This window comes from Procambarus clarkii, chromosome 35 (genome assembly GCF_040958095.1).
Source record: "Procambarus clarkii isolate CNS0578487 chromosome 35, FALCON_Pclarkii_2.0, whole genome shotgun sequence".
In the NCBI taxonomy this organism is placed as follows: domain Eukaryota; kingdom Metazoa; phylum Arthropoda; class Malacostraca; order Decapoda; family Cambaridae; genus Procambarus; species Procambarus clarkii.
The window spans coordinates 29,239,957-29,258,779 of NC_091184.1; the positions used below are offsets into that span (position 1 = coordinate 29,239,957).

An 18,823-nucleotide genomic window follows, 5' to 3' on the forward strand; every position below is an offset into this window, starting at 1 on the left:
GTTATAGAATAGTAAAACCTGTTAAAAAAAGTAAATAAGTTTCAAAATGATGAAAAGGGATCTGTTTTGCTATTGGAAAGTTTTGTAAATGTGAATTTCAACTGCTGAATATAGCTTATAAGAGCTTGCAATGTACAATAATCAAGAACAAGTGTACATTATGTGAGCAACACAGTGAAACAGTCAGAAGAATGTTTTATCAGTGAAAGAGTTACCAGTATAACTTTTACTAAGATCCCTTACCCACACGTTTTACAAGCTTCATCTAATTGATTGTTTCATGATAAAAACAATAAAATGGAAAATTAACTTGTGTATTTCTTATGACTGGAGAATAATTCATATACTGTACACAGTGCACTACAGTGCAGCATCGGTAATGAATCTACCTGCATACATACCCGTATCTTTTCTCCCATTATTTACAGCACCAGGAGTAGGATAATCATTTAGTCTGACACATTTACATATTTTGGAATGATATGTTTGTTTCACCACTAGAAGGGTCAGAGTCTTTAAACACATACAGGTTTGGAAACATTGTGCTACTAAGAGATGTTGCCTCTGGAGGATTTGCTTTAAAAAAATTTATCATTGGAAGGTTTTGGAAAATTTCACAAGCTTTTTGTTTCTTGTCTTCCACTTGTTTAGGTTTTGTGCCCCACTTACAGTAGTTGGTTACTTTTTTTTTGCTCCTTAGTTACTGTATCTAAGATCATGTATATATAGTACAGTATTTAATTTACAATGTACAGTGGAACCTTGACTTACGAATGCCTCTACTTACAATTTTTTTAAGTTACGACCCCAATTTCGTCAGAAAATACGACTTACGACTTTGCCTCGACTAGCAACTTTGTTGATACATGTATGGGTTGACTGAGCGTGTGGTTCCTGGTGGCACTGGCGACCCTGCCTTAGTTTACCAGAGCCGCCCGCTTAGTGACAATTGCACTTGTAAAGAATTTTTTTTTTTAACAAAAGTAGTTATTATATATCATATGCCATGGGTCCCAAGAATGTCAATCATAAGGTTCAACCTAAGAAAATAGTTGTGAGTAAAGGCAGAATAGAGAACGACCTCGATATAAGCCTAACGTGAATGAATACACTCTGGCTTCTTGTCTCCTGACAATGAATTATATACACCCTGTATCACCATATTACATATACTCTGTACTTACATATAGTATTACATATACTCTGTACTCTGAGGGTGGGGTATTCTGCACCCCACCCTCAAAGAGCTGGTGGGTATTTGGTAATATATTTGAAGCAATTATTAATTAATAATTAGCAAAGCAATCAATTTATTATACAGTTCATACATTCTGGGAATGGTTAGTAATTGTGGAACTGAGCAGAGTGCTCCAAATTTAGCTAAATCATTTGCTCGTAAAGAGGGAATTGATTACCATCTCTGATTGCCTTTGAGCAGCCTGAGGGCAGCAAGGCAGCAATAGTCTGAGAAAAAGAAAATCTAGATGACTTGAGGCAAAGTTAAATAATTACTAATAATTATTATTATTATTAAAATTATTAAGATTATTAAGATTTATAGTTCACCTATGATATAAATAGCTACCACCTATGGCTCCTTATTTTAGTATTTTCGATGATCTTAAGGCTTAATAATTAAGAGTGTAGGGAAGTCGTCAGCGAAGATGATGGCTACTGACGGATGAATGCTCTCTTTACTAAAATCCAAAGAGTAGAAAAAAATTATAATAAGATTCCATTTGGTATCAACTAATGTTTCAACCCATGATTTAAACCACTATTATACAGTACATCCTGTTAAAGGTTAGCACTTAAGGAGAAATTTTGGTACTTCTCAGTAAATTATAATAAGCACTATAAATTATTACATATAATAATGATGGTTTTGCTATACAACATTATATACAATAGTGTAAGCTTAAAATCCTAAAGAGAATGAATTGTAGAAACGTAAATAGAAAACGATGTGACGTTGGAATATCTATGGGGGTACACTACTGCAAACAGGATAGATAAGGGGTTTATAACAAGTCACACAATGTTATGGGGTCCACAACCACCCACAGGATGGGTATGGGGTCCACTACCGCCAAGAGGATGTGTATATATTTCACTACCGCCCACATAAGGGGTATGGGGTCCACTATCGCCCACAGGGTGGTTATGGGGTTCACTACCATCCACAAGATGGTTAACGGGTTCACTACTGCACACAGGTGGTCGGTAGTGGAGTCCATACCCATCCTGTGGCCGGTAGTGGAGCTCATACTCATCCAACAGTTCGTAGTGGCCACTATTATCATCCTACAGGTGGTAGTGGTCCCCATACACATCGAGTGACTAGTTGTGGACCCTATATCCATCCTGAGGATACACTAGCAGTGTTGAAGGTAACAATGTTCAGTGTACAGGTTCCCAAGTAGAAAGACTTGCGAGGCAAGACTGACGAGAGGCATCAACATCAGTGTGGTGCCACGTGACATACTTGACGTGGTGAGAGGCAATGTTGTGTTATGTTATCCCGTCATTGTAGATGTTCTTTAGTATCCCGAGACGGTCTTAGTTGCCTTCCTTACTGTCTGGCTGTAGTCGTCTGAAGTGGAGGTTACAACAAGACAGTTTTTATAAGCTTATATACATCTCAAGGTAAACAGACAGCTCTAACAGGCAGAACTGCAGATGTTGGAGCTGTAGAGGGCGTGTAGGAAGGAGCTGGAAACCGCATGGCATCCTATAAGACTCGTCTTGAGACTCATTATACAAGGCGCTCGAGGAGTACCTTGGGAAGACGGAGACAGGAAGAGCGAGGAAGGCGACGTGAAATAATAATAATAATAATATTTTATTTAGGAAAAGTACATACATAGATGCAGAGTTACAAACATACTGTTGGATTTATAGATAGAGCTAGTACAAACATTACCTAAGGCCACTATAATACGCATAGCGTTTCGGCCAAGTTTTTGCCCGAAATAGAAATCTTGTTTTGAAGATGAGAAGAACGCTGAGGACCCATCTGGCGTCATGTGGTGATCGTCGAGGACGCCATTTTCTGACCATTTTTTCTGACCGCCATTTTTTCATTTTTCATTTTCTGACACAAAGAATAACTAATAAGTGAGAGACCACATAACACGTAATGTACCCGGCCAAGAGGCCGTAAAAGACCTAATGGATAAGGAGAAGGGGGTGTGACTACAAGTAGGGCTTACTAGCACCTAGACTGGGCAAAGTATTAGCTGCGGACAGCGGGACACTTGGGGACCGGCGCTGCACCCCCCTTCCCACATGCAGTGGGGAGACAATCGGGACAACTGTGCAAAGCATGACGGGGGTACAAAAGCAGCCGCTTGCAAAAGGGGGGGGAGGGTGGGGTTTTGCGAGGGCAGCGGCGAGGGCAGGCGGAGTGAGGCGGAGCCCCATTGTGCGCCCGTATTTATACGGCCCCAAACTGCCCGCGCAACGCCGCGGGACGCGCTGCGCAATTGTTTCTTTTTCCCCCGCCAGAAACATCCCCGCTTGTGATGCAAGCAGTGACCATTTGTGCAGAATAATATTCTGAACAATGTCATCCTGGACGTTAATAGTTATTATAAAGCATAAATGTTCACACTTCAATAAGTTAAAATCACTTAATTTGTCATTAACGAGCAATATCTTAAGTCAACTGAAAAAAATATTTAACATCATCCAAAGTTGTGTCAGGAACTTTGGGTTGTTTGGTTACTGAGTCTGTTATTGCATATACTGTATATTGAAGTTGTCGAGCGGCGTAAGTTCAGCTCCACTGCTGTTTACCGTGACTTTGTGAACCGCTATGACGGGCGATCCTTCACGCTGCCTGAGGATGGTGACACCGTGGAAGTGTCTGACCGGTGCAGTGAGACTATTTATGTCGGGGTTCATGGTGCTCCATTTGAGTTTCCTGGCTCACTTTTCCGACGTTACTTCACCCGGAGCGTCAGGAGGAATGTTGTCTCCTCCGGGAGGTGGAAGGGCCTCCCGAATGGGATTCGCACTTTGGCGATGTGCCTGAAGGACTCCATCCCGTTGTTACTCTGGCTCATGGACTTCACGGTGCGAGTGTTCAATGCGGGCCAGGTAGTTTTATTTATTTATTTATTTATTTATTTATTTTTGCATATACAAGAATGTACATAAGGAATGTGAGGATACAAATATGGTAATTACAGTCTTGTAAAGCCACTAGCACGCGCAGCGTTTCGGGCAGGTCCTTAATCTAAGAAAATTTTAAGGAGGTAAATACTTGCAAAATTTATAGACAAAAAAATGATAACAGATTACATGAAATGAAAAAAAAAGATGAGAGAAAATTGTAGGTACAGTATATTAAAGCACATAGGTAGCTAAGATTGATTGCAATGACAGCTTGAATGGTAGTTGACAAAAAATTGGTAGGCACAATACAGCAGAAACAATATAAGATTGATTGCAATGACAGCTTGAATGGTAGTTGACAAAAATTGGTAGTCACAATACAGCATATGGCTAGCACATAAAAGAAGACAGCAATGAACACAATGATAAGGTTGTTTGATATTACATAAAAATTAGGAGATTGGGTAACACTAGGTACAGAGCAAATTTAAAGCTCAGTGTAGGAAACTAAGAAGATGAAGTTAGGTACGTTTTGGTTTTGCTTTTAAATAAGGCAAAAGTTTTACAGTTTTTCAATTCACTAGGGAGTGAGTTCCATAGACTAGGTCCCTTAATTTGCATAGAGTGTTTACACAGATTAACTTTGACCCTGGGGATATCAAAGAGATATTTATTTCTGGTGTTGTGATAATGGGTCCTATTACATCTGTCCAGGGAGAGTTTCAGAGCATGGTTTGCATTTAAGAACAGGGTTTTGTAAATGTAGTTGACACAAGAGAATGTGTGGAGGGAGTTAATATTTAGCAAGTTTAGGGATTTAAACAAGGGAGCTGAGTGTTGTCTGAAAGCAGAGTTAGTTATTATTCTGATAGCAGATTTTTGCTGTGTGATGATGGGCTTAAGGTGGTTTGCAGTGGTAGACCCCCATGCACAGATACCATAATTAAGATAGGGGTAGATTAGTGCATAATATAGAGAGAGGAGAGCAGAGTTAGGAACATAATATCTGATTTTGGAGAGTATACCAACTGTCTTAGAGACTTTCTTAGTTATGTGTTGAATGTGGGTGCTGAAGTTGAGTCTCTTGTCTAGGAATAGGCCAAGAAACTTGCCATCATTTTTATTACTGATGTTAATGTTGTCTATCTGTAGCTGAATTGCATTTGATGATTTGCTTCCAAATAAGATGTAGTAAGTCTTTTCGATGTTTAATGTTAGTTTGTTCGTTGACATCCATAAGTGGACTTTTTTTAATTCATTATTCACAACATTATTTAGTGTATGTGGGTTGAGGTTTGAATAGATAAGGGTAGTATCGTCAGCAAACAATATAGGTTTGAGAATATTAGAGACATTAGGCAGATCGTTTATATATATAAGAAATAGAAGAGGTCCTAAGATGCTGCCCTGTGGCACTCCAACGGTAATTGGTAGAGTGGAAGAAGTTGTATCATTGATGGTTACATATTGGTGTCTGTCACTAAGATAGGATCGGATGTAGTCAAGGGCAAGGCCTCGGATTCCATAATGCTGGAGTTTAAGTAAGAGGTAGTTGTGATTAACAGTATCAAAGGCTTTTCTTAGGTCAATGAAGAGTCCAATCGGAAACTCATTTTTGTCAAGAGCTGAGTAGATAACGTCAAGGAGACTAATGATTGCATCGTTGGTGCTCTTTTGGGACCGGAAGCCAAACTGGCAGGGGCTGAGTATGTCGAATTTTACGAGGTAGGAATAGAGCTGTTTGTAAATAATTTTTTCAAATATTTTTGATAGAATGGGTAGAAATGATCGCAAATTTAGTTTATTATATTAACAAGTAGAATACGTATTTCTAATAATATCTAACATAACTAGCCAGAAAATATTTAAGACTTATTGAAAAATACATGTCTGGAAGTTAAATCGGCTTCATAGAACAATAGTGTTGGTCTATACTAATCGTTATTCATTAGTATGCGTTCGCTACTTAAAACATTTACTGTACTGATGTAAAATCTCCCATGTCTCTTCGCACATGGAACACCGAACCTTACACACTCTCTGATATATTGTTTAATTAATAGAGATTCACTAATAAAGCTTATAATTGTATATGTTATCAAAAAGGCATAGATAAAGTCGTTCTTACGTTTTAGTCACAGAGATTAGATATTAGTAAAGTTCATTTTATTCAGGAAAGTACATAAATAGTCGATTTACAAACATAATATTGATATATTATGTATATTATAGATAGAGCTAGTACATACAATACCTAAAGCCACTAGTACGCATAGCGTTTCTGGCATATTATTGAGAGAGGAAAGATATTTATATTTAAACAATTTTTTTTTTACCGACGCTCTCCCTATTGATGAGAACTACAACCTAATGAAGATAAATGTTAATTTTATGTAGATACTGTAATAAACGAAAGTTTTTAATGTCATCAGAGAAGCAGAAATATAGGCAAATTTTAAATCCCTTGTCATAAATATAACTGAAGTGAAAGCAAAGATATATGCATTTTGATAGTTACAAAGACAGCTCTTTAACATGGGTGGAACACGAACAAGGGGAACTTAGTACCCAAATGAGCCACAGAGATATTAAAAAGAATTTCTTCAGTGTCAGAGTAGTTAACAAATGGAATGTATTAAGCAGTGATGTGGTGGAGGCTGACTCCATACACAATTTCAAATGTAGATGTGATAGAGCCCAATAGGCTCAGGAACCTGTACACCTGTTGATTGAATAATCTAAGATGAGGTCTGATAAAGACCTTTTGTGCCCTCTGTAATGCTTTTGCGCTACCGCTCACAGGATGAGTATGGGGTGCACAATAAACTAGCCGCCTTCGGCGGCAACAATCAAAAATCAATCAAATTGATTGACGGTTGAGAGTCGGGACCAAAGAACCAAAGCTCAACCCCTGCAAGCACAAATTAGGTGAGTACAACTAGGTGAATACAGCTGAGGGGCGGGACTAAACAGCTGAAGCTCAATTCCCTACACATAACTAGGCGAGTCCATAGGAATTACCGTTTGTCCTGGCGCCATCTATGTTTTGACAGCAGTACTACTAATGTTCCCACGTTATGTGATGATCGCTATACGGGTGTTAGGGTCAGTTGCTCTTCTATATATGTTTATGGACAACGTAGGTGATTTGAGGCAATTTGCGGCCAGAGTGGAATAGTATCCACGCGGTGAGTGATGGAGGAGGATATATACTGCTGTGTACTCGACCAGCGGGTGAGAGGTAAGTTATATCGAACAATTATGGGGAATAGATGGGTTATTTTAAGCGTAGAATGTCAGGTAACCGGTAACTACACAGATGGGGTAGTGTTTTTGTTAAGTCTTTATTTACTAAAGTGGAACATTACATTGTCTTTTGCTGAACAAGTCTACTGGTGGGGGAAGTAGACGGGTTTTATGAAAGTATTTTACCTAAATATTTGTATTTGGTTAACTAGTTCAGCCGTTACCAGGGAGGGTGTTCCTTTAATCTAATTTAAAAATTCTAGCCGGACAAAGTGATTAAATAAAGAAATTGAATAGAACGAAGTGGCTTGCCAGGGTGCTTAACATTTAGTTTAGTTCACTTACTATGCAGCCCATGCTTAAAGAATGCAAGTTTATTATATTGAATTTACCGTAGTTTTACTGCATTTAATATACCGTTTTTACCCTATTTAATTATGTCGGGTAAAGGCCGGTCGTGGAAAGTTCCTAATATAGCAAGTTTTAAAGGAAAAGTTTTGAGTTAACTAACGCTTAAGTTAGTGACCAATTAGCTTAGTCTATTGTGAGGAAAGTTACTAGAATCTAACATTGCAAGTGCCATTTCTCTACTCTTTTTGAGAAACGTGACTAGATACATGAATCGCATAGTTTTATTGCTAAATGTTCATGGATTAGGTTGCATAGTTGAGGAAATAGTGATAAGGTTTGTGATTGTGTACCTTGACTTCAGCAGAGACTTTGATAGTGGCGCAACATTGATAGGGGCTCTGATCATTGGGAATGCTGACTGAAGTAGATTAGGTCATGGCTATACCAAAGGAAATTAGTATAAATGGGGTTAAGTTGGGAGAAGTGTTGTAAGTAGTGCCTAAAAGCTCTCCTTGGACCTCGGTTATTAGCAAGATTATAGCTTAGACTGCAATAGTTGCAGAATTGGCAAATAAAAAATACAGATGCCCTATATAGTTTTGAAATGGTTAAGACTACCAGATGCAGTTTAATGCTGACAAATGTAAGGTTTGGGGGCTAGGTAAAGATGAGATGGATGGTGTAGATTGTTAAGAGTATTAAATTTTTTGCAGGTGGTAAATTCTCCCCGAGCTGGCACTGCTCTCCAGCCTGGGATGTTGATTGGTTAGTCTTCAACTGCCTCCCAACATGGTAGTGAGGTCCTGAGCTGACCTGCAGTGAGGAACGTGGAAAGCTTCCTGAATTGGCACATGGTATGCCTCCCTTTCAAACTAGCAGCTGGCACAAATGTTCCAGCTAACATTAAAATAGTGGATGAAGCCCACACTAAAATGTAAGTGGTACAGTAAATGGACACCCCCCCACCTCCCTTTGTGTTGAGGGTGTTTTATTAATAAAATTTTAATGAAATATAAATCTTGTTTAGTTAACATTAAATGTTTGTTAAATAAGCTTTAATCTATAAATGTATAACACTAAGGGTAATCATGAGTCAAAGTTAATGGCAGGAAAACTTTTGTTTTTAAGTGATGGTATTTTTCCCTTGAAAGTAAAAAAAATATTCAATGTTTACTTTAGCTTGGTTTAAAATTTATATAGTTTTCCAGAATGTGGTTTGGAAAGTCCAGAAGTCCCTCTGTCTGGTTAAGAAATTAACTCTTCCAACTGAATCAGGTGAGTTGTAGTAAAGGTTAATCTGAATAGATTTGCATAAAAGTAAAAAAATAGTAATAACCTAAACAATATAGCATTGGCTAAAGATGAATGTAAATTGCCATTTTAGTACAGTTGTGGATAGTTTCTCAAATGACATTTACTGAAACATGGCAAATTGATGCCATATATATTTATATTGCTAAATTAGACGTTTACTACTGCTACTAGAATATGTAGGAAAGGTAAATTACTTAAAGAATTTTTCCATCTGAATTTGTAAACTACTGAATGCTAATTGGAAAAGTAAAGAAAGATTGGTTTTAAATCTGAAATTAATTTGTTGAAATATTTTTCAGGTGAAAGTGATTATGATGCATGGACTGGCTTGGAGTGAGGCTCCTTTACTCTGCAAAAGGAAATCTACAAAAGTGGGTGAGTTTGAATTTGATGTTTTAGCTATATCAATGACCTAATCTTAATTCTCTTATCTAGTCCATTTATAGGTGTGTAACCATGTCCTACTGTTACAACCCACAGGGTGATGCAGTTTGTACTGATCCTACCCCATTTCATAAAAGGGGACCAGGCAGTCCTGCAGATATCCCTGGCTTGGCTTTTTCAGAGCTTTGCTCTACTACCCATCTAATAGATGGACTAGATTTGCATAGGTTTAGGGACCCTTAACAATGGTTACATTGTTAATTCTCACAGGGCTTGTTTGCTGAATGGGTGGATGCATCTACAACTTTAGTGCCTGGCATGCATTGTACAGTGCTTTGAGAAAAGCATATGTACAATGTGTTGAGGGCACTAAAGTGGTGGATGTAATGCACCCATTCAGGGAACAAGCTCTGCACTAAAACCAGAGTAAGGGATAGGCCTTGCTGAGCCTATCTTAAAAGATAGGAAGTTAGGATTTTTGGGGCTTCTTATTAGGCATTGGTGATAATAAAAGTAGTGTCCCTGTTTAATGTTTATTTTTCTTTTACAGGTGATTGTCTCTGGAGTTGTCTTGGCCTTTTGGATCTTCTGTTCATCTATGAGCATCTGTCCCACAACCTGAAATGGTAATAAATATTAGATGTATTATAAATACTATATGTAAAACTTATTAAATAAAACAATTCTAATGAAACTACTTTGTATACCTTATCCTGAAATTATGCTGGAAATTATTGTTTACTACTATTGATGCAATGTTTTAAACATCTGAAATTTTTTTACTTTGAAAATAAATACTTGGTAAAATTTACACCTATTTGTAACTTGTTACATAGGTGCATGCAAAATGCATTGAAAAGATGTATAAGTGGACTACCTATTCAATTTACATAAACTAACAAATATTGCAAATTAGTCTGAAATAGTAAAGTGGAAGAAACTTTACTTTCAAATATGAAAACTAAAATATTGACTAAATTTAAAGCTATGCAACACCTAAGCTTTGTACAAATTATGATTAAATTAACTAAAGATCATTGTTAAATTTACAAAACATTAGAAAAGTTACACTAAAGCATCTATACAACATGGTTTTCACAAAGTCTTTGGTAACTTAAATTTAATCAAAGCTCTTAAATGATTTGTCTGCCAAACTCTTCAGATATTCTGAAATATTTTACCTAGATTAAAAGGGCAAAATAGATTACTGTCAATTAGTTTGACCTAACATCTGCAAGGTCCTGAAGGAATGGAATTTTTTTTTGTAAAACTTTGTTTGCTAAAAACAAACCCTGCCTAATGAACCTGCTCATTTTTTTTTTAAATGGTAATTGCAACATTACCAAAGGCCATTGTTTTAATAGCCAAAGTACCAAATGAAAGACCAAGAAGCAACAAACAGGTACATGGTAGAAAAGACAAAATGGTTACGAGGACCCTTTCACTTGTTAAAGAAATGACTGGGGAAAAATGCTGTCATACCACAAAGGGTCTTAACCCTTGTCATATACATCACTGACATTAATCTAAATATTACCAACCACAAAAATTGCTGATAACATGTTATATTATTTCTTTTATAATATTGAGGCCTTAATGCAGATCTCTAACTCTACAAATAGTAACAACACTGGCAATTTCTTAATATAAAACAGAAAAAAATCAAAGACCTTGCACGTGAGCCACAACAATCCACATCACAACTACCACATTAAAATGAAACAACAATGAAGGTAAGGTAATTACCAAAAGAAGGCACCAAACCGGGAAGGCCATGTAGCACCATCAAAGTGCGAAATAATCAGAGGGCGCTAAATATCACCAATACGAGAACAAAAACGCACAAGGCAAACGATATCAAAAGTATCCGATTCACCTAAAATTCTATCGAGGGACAAGTGACTGCGAGGGACGGTCGGAAAGCAAGACACACGCTCGTCCTGGAAGTCAGGACATTCAACAAGGATATGCACAACTGTAAGAGGGACAACGCAATTCGGACAATAAGGAGCAGGGCGGCGCTCCATTAAGTGACCGTGGGTTAAGCGGGTATGACCAACCCACAGCCGTGCTAAAGCAGTGTCCCACCGCCGGTTACGGTGGTAGGAGGAAGGCCACGGGGACACACTAAGTTTGAGAGGACGCAGCTTGTTACCAACCACAGAGGACCAACAACCCTCCCAAATGAAAGAATGAATAACAGGATAAAAGTCGGAATAAGGAATACCTTTACGGGAGATGGGACAAGAATGGATAGCATCCGCACGCTCATTGAAACACCAATATGGCTGGGAACCCAGCAAAACTCTACTGATTTAAATTTACTAGAAATAAGAAACAGCCAATGTTGATTCTCAATGACCACCGGATGGACAGGATTAAAGGACCCTAGAGCCATGAGGGCACTACGAGAATCAACTACAACCACAAAGGAGGAATGAGAATGAGAAAGCAAGAGACAAAGAGCATAGAGAATAGCATAAAGTTCTGCCGTAAAGACGCTAGCCTCCGAAGGGAGGCGACACGTGTAAGTACGGTCAGGAAAAACAACAGAGTAGCCAACACCATCAGCAGACTTGAGATCCATTGGTGAAGACGGAAATAGAGTGCAAGTGTGAAGAAAAGTGTTCAAGGAAAAGGTGATTTAGAACTGTAGGAGGGGTAAAAGTTTTAGTCATGTGGGTCAAGGCTTACAGAATTTAGGAACGGGGACCTCTCCATAGGGGCAAAGACGGAATGACACGAGGGGAAATATTGGCAACACAAACTGAAAGAGCATTTTGTAAGAGAGACAACCGTACAGAAAGAGATAGGTGGTGAAGGGGAACAGGAACCACAGGATGGGTAAAGGTCAAGGCATGACATAAGCAAGAGTGAGGGTGCTGTAAGGACCGTGCAAGGTGGAGAAGACAGTAGCGATCGTGGCGATCCTGTAGAAACAGGACGCCAGTTTCAACATACAGGCTTAGGGTAGGTGTCGAAGGAAAGGTACCAGAGCTGAGCCGTAACCCAGTATGATGCAGTGTGTCCAGATGGTGAAGGGTAGAAGGAGAAGCAGATGAGTAAACAGGGCCATAATCGAGTTTAGACAGAACGAGAGAGGAATGTAAAGAGAGGAGCAGTGTCGATTAGCTCCCAAAGAAGTATGGGACATGACCTAAAGTTAGTTAAGGGCCTTAGAGCATTCAACTCGGACGTAAAAAATATGGGGCGACACAGAAAAACGAGTGTCAAAGATTAGCCCTAAAAGTTTTAGCAGATTCTTTGTACAAAAGGGGATGACCCCTGTTACCTAACAGTAAATAGGTATCTGGGAGTTAGCTGTTACAGGCTGCTTCCTAGGGGGGTGCGTGTGTGGGAGAAAAAAAAATTTAGTAGTTAACCACTGAACTGCTCTGTCTTCAAATAACACCCTGGTGCACAAGAAATAAATTCTTTCCAAAATATTTTTTTCTCTTCTTATATTGTTAAAATGCAGAGTCTGATCACGGGGAAACTAAACAAAAAATATTGTATGTGACTTACTTTAGCTGCGATGGAGCTGGGAAGTTGAGCAAATTATGGGCGCTGAGCGTTGGAGCGATGGGGGTCTGTCGGCTCCGCCACCCCGTGCGACGGCAGTTGCTGCGAATAAAATGTTGCGCAATTATTTTGAAGTTTCTCATTCATTTCTTCCTTTTTTTTGCTGTAATATTATTTAAGTGTGTAATTTGTGGAATTTATATAATTCAAAGTATAGAACATCGCTATGCTCAAAATTATGGGCCTCATATATGCGACATATTCTACAATCAAACAGTGTTTTTGCTGTTATTACACTATATACACACATTGTATATACCCATCTACGTATGTATTCACCATAACGATCCACTATGTTGGTATGGTGAGCCCAAAAAACATGAGTGAGCTGCCACACCCTGCCAGTCCTCCCTCCCTCCTCCAACACATTACTCGCCAACATTCCTCCTCCCAAAATACTGTTATTGTCTTTATTACACTATTTACACACGTTATGTATAAGTATGTACATGTTTTATTCATGTACATACGTACATACTTGCCATCTCCTCACCTCTCTCTCTTGCCTACTTAATGCTCTTGCTTCCCTCATCTCATCACAATCGACTTTATAATGGTCCAGGACGGATCGAAATGTCGTCGTCTATTCAATTTCCAGTGTGTGGTTTGGTCAACAATGAAATCTTCATGCATGATCTTATAAAGAAAACCCCTAGAACGAGTTTTGCAGATACGAAAGAGTTTAAGGTGAGTAGGGGATGGTTTGAGAAATTTTGAAAAAAGACGTGGTATTCATAGTGTTGCGAGGCATGGTGAGGGTGCCAGCTCAGACAAAGTAGGGGCTGAAAGATTTGTTCGTGATTTTAAAGATTTTGTAGATACTGTATTGATGGATATATTCCACAACAAGTGTTTAATTGTGAGGAGACATGGCTATTCTGGAAAAAATTGCCGAAGAGGACATACATTACCCAAGAGGAGACGTCACTGCCCGGACACAAGCTAACTTGGGCTAACTTGTGTCAGGATAGGCTAACTCTTGTGCTGTGTGGCGATTTAAAAATTAAACCCTTGCTCGTGTATCATTCCGAAAATCCAAGAGTTTTAAAAAATATATAACGTGCAGAAAAACTGTGATGTGGAGTGGTTTGCCCTGCCATCAAAAAATATCTGCAAGAGAAAAGTTTGACACTCAAGGTCCTGCTTCTCGACAATGCTCCTGCTCATCCTCCAGACTTGGAGGATGCATTGTTGGGGCCACTTTTTTTTTTTTAGGGATATTCCTACATGAGCCCTGAGTTTCTGGCTAATGTACCAATGACATGAAGGAGGAGTTTTCAACCTACCTTGTGTTAGGTGTGCAGGGGTCAATAGGCTGAACATAATGTCAGGAGCAAAGGGGGGTGTTTGCCTCTTCAAACACAATTGTGACCATCTTCATCTCTTCGAACTATCCTAAATGCTCTCTTCACCTGTCTGACCAAATTGGGTGTCCAGACCACCTTTGAATCTGAAATTGTAAAATTAATAGTGATTTCAGAATATTCAGTCCATTTATACTAACAAAATTATATACAGTATACTGTGATTGAAATTTTACAGAATGATAAAGGCAATTTAGTAACTTTGTTAAAATGCACATGGGGGAAATACATGAAAATAGGTTTATATGGTTTGTGAGGTTGATGGGAAATGTTTATTACTTTTATGATTTAAAAGATGTATAGCCCTAATACTCCATCCTGGGTGCATTCCACCAGGTAATGACCACAGCAAAAGTTTTCCACGAGGCTCTATTGTCACACAAACTTTTCACATTTTCAAACTTGATTCATCTTTTTCCCCCTCATTCCAGGGGTTTTCTTTAAAAGGTCTTCATGCAAATGCCTTGGTTTCTCACAAATGATGGCCTCTGAAATGCTATCACCTGCTAACTCTTTGTTGTGTATCCAAATTAATAAAAACTTTTCAACATCCTCAAGTGTTTGTGTTCTTCGTTTCGGGATTGTTGATATGCCTTTTGCCACTTTAATGCTCATCATGTCCTTTTTCTTAGCAAGTATAGTGCATATTGTTGACATAGATTTGTTGTACTGCCTAGCTAGTTCAACAACCTGTGCACCATTTTGATGTTTATGAATGCTCTCTTGTTTTTCCTCTATGGTCATTCTCACATGTGTTTTCTTGGCTTGAACCTTACCACTGGCTTTCTTGGGACTCATGGCAAGATATATCATAACAAATTTTATGTTCAAATAGCCAAAAATCCCAAAACAAATGTAATGCTTTACAAAGAATTCAGGCGCGATACTTACTAGGCAGGAGACACTGGTAAACTGAGGCACGATCACCATGCCACCACGCGCTAGGTCAGCCCATACGTATATCAACAAACTCCTTTCCCGAGGAAAAGTTTGTAACCCGATTCAAATTTTTCGAAGAAATTAGGCTCGTAACCCGAAAAGTTCATAAATATTCATTCGTAAGCCGAGCTGTCACTATATATAACTAAAAAATTAAACTCGGGATTACTTTCAACCCCCACCCCTTTTGCTCTACTCCATCGCCACCTACCTTCACCCCCCTCTATGATGTACTCTTCCATAGACACCTACCTTTGCCCCCCTCCTCCCCTCTACTCCTCCATCATCACCTACCTTCACACCCCCTCCCTTCTCCTCCTCCATCGTCACCTTCCTTTCACCCTCCTCTATGATGTACTCTTCCATAGACACCTACGTTCACTGCATATAATGCTCCCCTCTACTCCTCTATCGTCACCTACTTTCACCCCCCCCCCTCCGCTCTACTCCTCCAGGGTCGCAGACAATTTCACGAGCGTGAGAACTACGAGTTCTCTAACCACTCTCACACTCCTACTCTCTCACCAGTGAGGGGGAGGGAAGGAGGGAGGAAATGAAGGAAGAAAGGTGGGGGAGAGAGAATAGGCAGGGGGGAGGAGGGCCTAGATACATTTCTTCCATATAGATAGGTAGACTGAGGGAGAGCTGCTTGCCAAGAACCCTATCAGACAGGCTTCCTATTCCTCAACCCTCCCTAATATGCCACATCCTGGTCAGGACAACTTGCTCGATTGTTATTCTTGGTGTGACTCGAGAACTGACCTCGAGGCGGGGCATGGGCATGGATTATCTCCCTGGGGCACGCACCTCCCTGCCCCAGCTTTCTCTCTCTCTCACATAATCTATCAAGGGTCTAACATGAGGTCATTGTGCCTACCAGAAGTGTATATGTCCAAGGCTGGCCACCTGTCTGGACCATTCAAATGTATAAACACGTAATTAGTCTATTAAAATTATATATAATGCTACAATTATAAATTAATTTGTTCATGGTCATTCGTTTATCAGTATTTTAATATGAGGTGTATATACGCATGAATGTATACGTTGACGTACACATATATGATTATGTGTATGGAATGATTATGATTATGTGTAATCATATATGATTATATCTAATGGAATGCATTAGTAAGTGATGTGGTGGAGGCTGACTCCATACACAGGTTCAAGTGTAGATATGATAGAGCCCAATAGGCTCAGAAACCTGTACACCTGTTGATTGACGGTTGAGAGGTGGAACTAAAGAGCCAGAGCTCAACCCCAGCAAGCACAATTAGGCGAGTATATGAACGAATGTACATGTACACTTTCAAATGAATTAAGATACCTTGAGATACACAATGACTTAGTTTAAATAGTTTAAACACATTATGGTACTGATTTTGACATGCTGATGTCTGGAAGGGAGAGGGGGTGTGGGGGGTTATTGTCTGAGGTGGAGGACCAGAGGAGGGGGTCACTGGAAGGATGGTGGCTGGAGGGATGCCATTGTTCTAATGGTTATGAAAACAATTATTGATGGCAGGAATTCAGTGGGTGTGTACTTCACCCGCACCATCACCATACTGTGCCCTGCTACAACCCCCCCCCCACTCCACTCATGCTGTGCGGGGCGTATTACACATTATGGGATAACCGACTGTCTGTCCATTCCTGTCTGCTCGTTATGCTGCCCTTTCCTTTGAAAATTGTCTGCTTTATCGACTTCCTTCAAGACCACACGTTAGCCTCTTATCACACCCTCTTACCACTCTCAGGGAGCCGGCTCTTCTATACAATAGTTACCACTCAGTCCCCAAGGTGAAAAAGTGTCCGGGCATATGACTTGTTACGTGTACTTATTTGCGATTCGTTTGGGCTGTCACGTGTGGTGATTAGTGTTGGGTAAGGCTAGGCCAGGTCAGGTCAGACTAGGCTAGGTAAGACTAGGCCAGGTCAGGTCTGGTCAGGTCTGGCTAGGCCAGGTCAGGCCAGGCCAGGCTAGGCAGGGTGAGAGAAGTAAAGCGGCAGGTACTTACGTTTCCGAGAAAGTAGCGGCGGTAGTATATTGTTGATTTAGATTCGACGACATCCTGAAGCTAGTAGGTGGCGGCCTCATCGCTCTCGAACTTCTTGTTGTTGTAGGGGATACGAGGCACACCCAATATCCCCCTTACATTGATCACATCGCACACTAATATTTTTACTATTTCGGACACCAGATTTGTCTGTTTCGTATATGTATAATTGTTCAATATTAAAACCACAATAGAATGCTCTTAACAGTTACAATTTTCAACTTAACAGCCATATAGTTGGCAAGAACGCCGCCCGCCAGTGTAAATGTCTCAGACCCTGTTGGAATATAACCAGTCTGTCAATCGGGTCAACCCAAGTGTTGCGTTTCCATGCGTTTCCAAAAGGGTCGCCCATGCTGGAATCGGTGAACACCCTAGTAATATTGTTTAAAACATCTTAATAACTTATTAAACCAAAGGTCTTTTTATGTCAGAAAAACGGCAGAAACTAGATCTATATATGAAAACTCTTTCAGGACAAAATTTAAAGTAAAACTAGATTATGTAAAACTAGATTAAAGTAAATTTATGTTTCTATCTTTCTTGAGACGTATAAAAATCTTACGTTTATTAACGATTCTGCGTGAAATAAGCATTGTTCTGAGATGAATATTGCGGATTTCCGGCTCTACGACCGATGAAAAATGCAACTTTTATACAACTACAAATATCTTTAGTTTTACTTTAAATTTTGTCCTGAAAGAATTTTCATATATAGATCCAGTTTCTGCCGTTCTTCTGACATAAAAAGACCTTTGGTTTAATAAGTTATTAAGATGTTTTCAACAATATTACTAGGGCGTTCACCGATTCTAACATGGGCGACCCTTTTGGAAACGCAACACATGGGTTGACCTGATTGATATATGGGTCAGATTCCATTAAGGTTCGGAACACCATGACCGACAAGCTACTGAATGACACTATAAAAACGTATGTATCTTCACTTGAGCTTTATATATGTCTATGGTAAAGTATTTAAAATGAAGCTTATATTTCTATCTTTCTTGAAACATATAAAACATATGTGTTTATTAACGAATTTACGTGAAATAAGCATTGTTCTGAGAGAGAGTTGCTCTGTCGATCAGTTTGTGCGGGGTCGGAACTCGGCGATTATTAAAACACATGTATCTTCATTAGAACTTTATATATTTCTATGGTAAAGTAGTTAAAATAAAGCTTATATTTCTATCTTTCATAAGACATATAAAACATTTGTGTTTATTAACGAATTTACGTGAAATAAGCATTGTTCTGAGAGAGTTACTCCGTTGCTCGATCTGTGCGGGATCGGAGCTCGCCGATTAGAAAAATACACGTATCTTCGCTTTAAATACAAATATGCCCATGGTAAGGCATTTAAAATGAAGATTATGTTTCTATCTTTCTTAAGACGTATAAAAATCTTACGTTTATTAACGATTCTGCGTGAAATAAGCATTGTTCTGAGATGAATATTGC

At 39.1% G+C, this 18,823-nt stretch overlaps 1 protein-coding gene and 2 long non-coding RNA genes across 7 annotated transcripts in view; 2 read left to right on the forward strand and 1 right to left on the reverse strand.

Moving 5' to 3' along the window:
• CaMKI (Calcium/calmodulin-dependent protein kinase I) overlaps window positions 1-309 on the forward strand; it is a gene marked incomplete in the record, with an annotated part of 195,607 nt that extends 195,298 nt beyond the window's left edge. For both annotated transcript variants that reach the window (XM_069336228.1, XM_069336229.1), the window contains 1 exon segment: window positions 1-309. This exon segment is cut by the window's left edge and continues 4,753 nt beyond it.
• A 1,905-nt stretch (window positions 310-2,214) lies between these two features.
• Window positions 2,215-10,108, forward strand: LOC138371417 (uncharacterized). Of its 2 annotated transcripts, none has more exons than XR_011230455.1 (5): window positions 2,215-2,390; window positions 8,430-8,650; window positions 8,925-8,991; window positions 9,330-9,405; window positions 9,965-10,108. It is a non-coding gene; the product is annotated as an uncharacterized lncRNA (long non-coding RNA). The 2 variants fall into 2 exon arrangements; XR_011230454.1 differs by lacking the exon at window positions 2,215-2,390 and adding an exon at window positions 7,108-7,360.
• LOC138371415 (uncharacterized) overlaps window positions 9,934-18,823 on the reverse strand; it is a 45,930-nt gene continuing 37,040 nt past the window's right edge. For 2 of the 3 annotated variants that reach the window (XR_011230452.1, XR_011230453.1), the window contains 4 exons: window positions 17,321-17,636; window positions 14,283-14,446; window positions 12,940-13,038; window positions 9,934-10,032 (listed from right to left, as the gene is read on the reverse strand). This is a non-coding gene — a long non-coding RNA (uncharacterized lncRNA). Of the gene's footprint in view, window positions 10,033-12,939; window positions 13,039-14,282; window positions 14,447-17,320; window positions 17,661-18,823 lie in introns of those variants that run through there. The other variant, XR_011230451.1, reaches the window with a different exon arrangement.